Consider the following 5,889-nt stretch of genomic DNA (forward strand, 5'->3'; position numbering starts at 1 on the left):
GCCTCTGTTATTGTGGTAGATAATGTTTTTGAACTTGCGTATGTTAAACCAGCCTTGCATCCCTGGAATGAAACCTACTTGATCATGATGTATGACTTTTTTGATGATAAGCTGTAGTCTATTGTCTAGGATTTTGTTGAGAATTTTGCATCTATATTCATGAGTGAGATTGGTCTGAAATTCTCCTTTTTAGTTGGGTCTTTTCCTGGTTTTGGTATCAGGTTGATGTTTGCTTCATAGAATGTGTTGGGGAAGATTCCTTCCTCTTCAATTTTTTGGAATAATTTCTGAAGTATAGGAGTAAGCTCTTCCATGAAGGTTTGATAGAATTCTGGAGTGAAGCCATCTGGACCAGGGCATTTTTTGGTTGGAAGCTTTTTTATTGTTTCTTTAATATCAGTGCTTGAAATTGGTCTGTTCAGGAGCTCTATTTCTTCCTGGCTAAGTCTAGAGAGAAGGTGTGATTCCAAATATTGATCCATTTCCTTCACATTATCAAATTTCTGGGCATTGATTTTCTTGTAGCATTCAGAGATGATCTCTTGTATCTCTGTGGGATCAGTTGTTATTTCCCCTTTATCATTTCTGATTGAGGTTACTAGAGATTTTACTTTTCTATTTCTCATTAGTCTGGCCAAAAGTTTAACTATTTTGTTTATTTTTTCAAAAAACTAACTCCTTATTTCATTAATTTTCTGAATGATTCTTTTGTTTTAAATTTCATTGATCTCTGATTTAATTTTGGACATTTCTTTTGTTCTGCTGGGTTTAGGCTTAGATTGTTCTTCTTTTTTCCATTTCCATAAGATGGCTTGTGAGTTCTGTTTTTTGAATGTAGCAACTAAAGTGATAAATTTTCCTCTCAAAACTGCTTTTGCAGTATCCCACAGGTTTTCATAGCTGTGTCTTCATTGTTGTTATGCTCAAGGAAGTTAATAATTTCCTGTTTTATTTCCTCCTGCAACCATCTATCATTCAACGGAAGGTTGTTTAATTTCCATGCATTTGTGTGGGTCAAACATTTTGGTTAGAGTTGAGTTCCACCTTTACTGCTTTATGGTCTGAGAAGATACAAGGTAAAATTTCAATTCTTTTGATTCTGTTGAGGTTTGTTTTGTGTCCTAGGATATAATAAATTTTGGAGACTGTTCCATGAGATGATGAGAAGAATGTCTGTTCTTTATCTTTGGGATGGAGTGTTCTATATGCGTCTATCAAGCGCAGTTGTTCTAGGGTCTCATTTTTTTATTTTTATTTTTATTTTATTTTATTTTTTTATTGTTGGGGATTCATTGAGGTACAATAAGCCAGGTTACACTGATTGCAGTTGTTAGGCAAAGTCCCTATTGCAATCATGTCTTGCCCCCATAAAGTGTGACACACACCAAGGCCCCAACCCCCCCATCCCTCTTTCGGCTTTTCCTCCCCCCCAATAACCTCAATTGTCATTAATTGTCCTCATATCAAAATTGAGTAGGATTCATGCTGTGATATAACAAGCTGTGGTATATGTATACCATGGAATACTATTCAGCTATTAAAAAAAAATGGAGACTTTACATCCTTTGTATTAACCTGGATGGAAGTGGAAGACATTATTCTTGGTAAAGCATCACAAGAATGGAGAAGCATGAATCCTAGGGTCTCATTTAAATCTCTTTTATCTTTGTTTAATTTCTGTTTAGAGGATCTGTCCAGCTCTGTAAGAGGAGTGTTAAAGTCCCCTGTTATTATGGTATTATTGGATATAATATTCCTCAGACTGAGTGAGGTCTGTTTCAAGAATCTGGGAGAATTTAAATTGGATGTATAAATATTTAAAATTGAAACGTCTTCTTGTTGTATTTTTCCCTTGATCAATATTAAGTGACCATCTTGGTCTTTTTTTACTTTAGTTGCTTTAAATCCACATGTATCTGAAAATAAGATTGTAACTCCTCTGTTCTTCTGAATTCCATTTGCCTGAAAAATTGTCTTCCAATCCTTGACTGGGAGTTTTAATTTGTCTTTTGAAGCCAGGTCTGTTTTCTGCAGACAGCAAATGGATGGCTTGTGTTTTTTAATCCAGTCAGCCAATGTATGTCTCTTCAGTGGAGAATTCAAGCCATTAACATTTATTGAAATAATTGATTAAGTGTGGTGGTATTCTATTTATCTTATTTTGTGAGAGTCTATTGGTTAGTTTTATCTTTTGCATCAGTGTGGAAGTTTGGTTCTGTCCTTTAATTTCTGAGCTCTTAGTTTGCTGCTGATCCATTGCGATGGTCAGGTTGAAGTATTTCCTGTAGAGCTGGTCTTGTGGCAAACTTCCTCAATGTTTGTATATCCATAAATGATTTGATTTCTCCATAAATTTTAAAGCTTGACTTAGCAGGATATAGAATTCTGGGCTGGAAATTGTTCTTTTTAAGTAGATTGAAGGTAGATGACCATTGTCTTCTTGCTTGGAAAGTTTCATTAGAGAAGTCTGCAGTCACTCTGATAGATTTGCCCCTGTAGGTCAACTCACATTTACTCCTGGCAGCTTGAAGAATCTTTTCTTTTGTCTTGACTTTGGACACATTTATAACAATGTGTCTTGGAGAAGCTTGGTTAGAGTTGAGGTAACCTGGGGTCCGATATCCCTTTGAAAGGAGTGTGTCAGAATCTTTGGTGATATTTGAGAAATTTTCATTTATAATATTCCCTAATATGGCTTCCTTTCTCCTGGGGCATTCTTCTTCTCCTTCTGGGATACTTGTCACTCATATTTTTGAGTGCTTCATAAAGTCTTACAATTCTGTCAGTGAACGTTACACTTTCTATGTCTTCTTTTATGCCTCTCTAACTATCTGAGTTATCTCAAGAGCTTTGTCCTCTACCTCTGAGATTGGTCAGAGGTCCAATGGTCTAATCTATTGTTAACACTTTCTATTGCATCTTTAAGTTCCCTAATTGACTGCTTCAGTTCCTTCAGCTCTGCTATATCCTTTCTATAGTCTTCATATTAATCATCTCTTGTTTGATTCTGTTTTGGAATGTTCTTTTGGTTATTTTCCACTTTATCAGCAGTTTCCTTCATTGTTTCCATCATTTCCTTCATTATTTTCATCATGTGTATTCTAAGTTCCCTTTCTGTCCTTCCAAACATTTCTTTATTTGTGGAATCCTCTGCAGTAGCTACTTCATGGTCCCTTGGAGGGGTTGCTCTGAACTGGTTCTTCATGTTTCCAGGAGTTTTCTGCTCATTCTTCCTCATGAGTGATTTCTTTTATTTGTTTCCTTGCCCTAATTTTCCTTTCACTTCCTCTTGCTCTTTAAGTTGCTGTGCCTGTGCACTAGGGTTTCCATGAGTCCTTTTGTTACAGGACCAGAAAGAAGAGAAGGTTGAAGAGCAAGAAGGGATAAAAGAAAGGAAAATAAAGAAAGAAAGAACAGAAAATAGAGAAAGGAAAGGGGATGGGTAAAAGGGAATATCGACAAAAAGAAGAGAGGCACAGAAAGAGGGAGACAGAGCAATATAGGTGTATAGTAGGGTACTTTGACACAACCTTAAAAAAACCCCAACCTCTGGGGGTGCTGTGTTGAGTGGTTCCCTTGAGGTCAGCAGCTGTTTGTTAGCCTGATCAGACACAATACCCCACCTCCACCAAATAGAGAGGAAAGGCAAAAATGCTATAAATCAAACCAAAAGAAGCAAACAGAAAACTTTAAGGGATAAAATTGGGTGAAAAACCAAATAATAGGGATAAAAACACTAGTAAAAATGAAGTTCTAATTATTGGAAAAGGCAGCAATGGGAAATTGTATTTAAACTAGAAAAATGGAGAAAGGAAAGAAGGGAAAAAAAGAAAAGAAAAATCTATAGGGAAAAGGTTGAAATTAAAAACAAAACAACAACATTAACAACAACAAAACCAAAAACAAACAAACAAAAAAAAACACCCCAGAACAAAGCAGTATATATATCTTGTTGAATATTGTCTGGGCAACAGGTGATCTTCTGGGGTATGAGATGTTAATCACAGTGCTGATACAATTGGAGGCCAGAGGCCTCCACTGATTTCTCAAACCCCACAGGGTGGAGACCCAAAATCTCTCTTCAGCCCTCTTAAAAGGCACTTTAAACTTCTAAACTAGGGGAGGAGACAAGATGGCTGACTGAAGCCAGCTTTCCACAGAGGCTTCCGTTCAGAAGGAGAGTTAAAGGACAAAAATTCAGCAAGTAAACTGGTGGATTTGAACTGCACTAAGAGAGAAGGTTGAAGAACGCACATTAACCCCACTGAGGTGAGCTGTGACCACAAGGATACAAACAAAAGGTATAAAATCCATCACCAAGCAGACAGGAGTCCACTCCCCCATGAGAACGGCTCAGAGTGCCCCACAAACAATCGGGCAGAGTTCAAAGTTCCTCCCACTACACTCCATGGGAGAGACCCTCTAAAAACTGGACCTACCTCCACTACTAGGGTGCCATGGCGTCCTCCTGCCAGGCATAAAACTGTATAAACTGTATATAGTCTGTACCTGGAATTCTGAGCTCCCAGTGCTCCCCTTCACTCACACTGAGGTCTGGAGGCCAGTCCCCCGGGAGTTCAGAGTCTTGGGTGATTTCTCAAGGAGTGTATACAGGGCCTTCACTGCAGCTGGTTGGTGCTGATTCTGGGGCATGGGAGTGAGGAGAGGATGGTCGGCAGAGAGGAGACCGCACCAGAGTGGCAGTTCCCTGAGGCATAGTGCAACAGCCATCTTTTGTTGACAATATAGCCAGGCATAAAACTGTGTAAAACTATGTGTGTTCTATGCCCACAACCCCAGGCTCCCAGCGCTCCCCGCGCTCCCCTCTCTCTCACCCCAAGGTCTGGAGGCCTGTCCCCCAGGAGTCCAGACTCTTGGGCGATTGCTTGAGGGGTGTAGAGAGTGCGAGGCTACAGCTGGTCGGTGCAGACTCTGGGGTACGGGAGTGGAGAGAGGACTGTTGGCCGGAAGGGAGCTGCACTGAGGTGTAAAACAGCAGCCCTCTTTTGCTAGCAATATGGCTCACTACCGAATATTCTGAAGCCACACCCCTGTTTCCCGGGGCAACCAGAGACTCTGAGTATAGGATTTGCCTGAGGCAACTCCAACTTGCAAACCAGGGAAACTCCCAGGGCGGGGCTTACCCAGAGGTCCACTTTACTGAACCTAAGACACACCTGGCCCTCAGAGTATCATCAGCCTATAGACAATACAAGAGCAAAGACAAGCTGATTTGGAACTCAATTCAGCTTCTCTTCTGCAGGGGAACCGCAAAGTTTTTCTGTTCTGTTCTGTCACTAACATTAATCAGGGGCGAGACTGGACCTGAGTGAAAACCTCCCAACCTTCATCAAGCACCTGAGGTTGTCAGGCCTCACCTCCTCCTGTTAGAGAGAGGCAGAGTGCCACGGCCTAGCAGACTTGCTTGTGATTCAGGCAGGTGCAAACTCCTGGAGTACCGATTCACTACAGGCAACTGGGTCAGCCAACTGCAGGGCTATCAGTGACTGGGTGTGACAGTGGTGCAAGGTGGGGAAGGAGCAGCAACCTTCCCAGACTGACCTATTGGCTGGGTGGCTCATACTGACTCCACGCAGCACTGGAGCAAGCCACACCAGAGTAGTCACCAGACCCCTGTGATCCAGTTTCCAGAGACCTCTTAAACTCTCTCACCTGAGACAGGTGCAGACTGAGAAAACTGATTTGGACCTTTTGAACCAAACCAATTGCCTGAAGACAAATCAGGTGGTGCCCTGGGTGCACGGTGGTAGGAAGGTTTGATTTTTCTTTTCCAATTGTTTGCCAGTGGGGTGTGGGGTGACATAATTGCTGATATTTCTCCACAGCTGAGACTTCAACCCAGAGTATCTGTTTCACTAGGGTGGAACA

This window comes from Nycticebus coucang, chromosome 17 (assembly GCF_027406575.1).
Source record: "Nycticebus coucang isolate mNycCou1 chromosome 17, mNycCou1.pri, whole genome shotgun sequence".
Taxonomy (NCBI): Eukaryota; Metazoa; Chordata; class Mammalia; order Primates; family Lorisidae; genus Nycticebus; species Nycticebus coucang.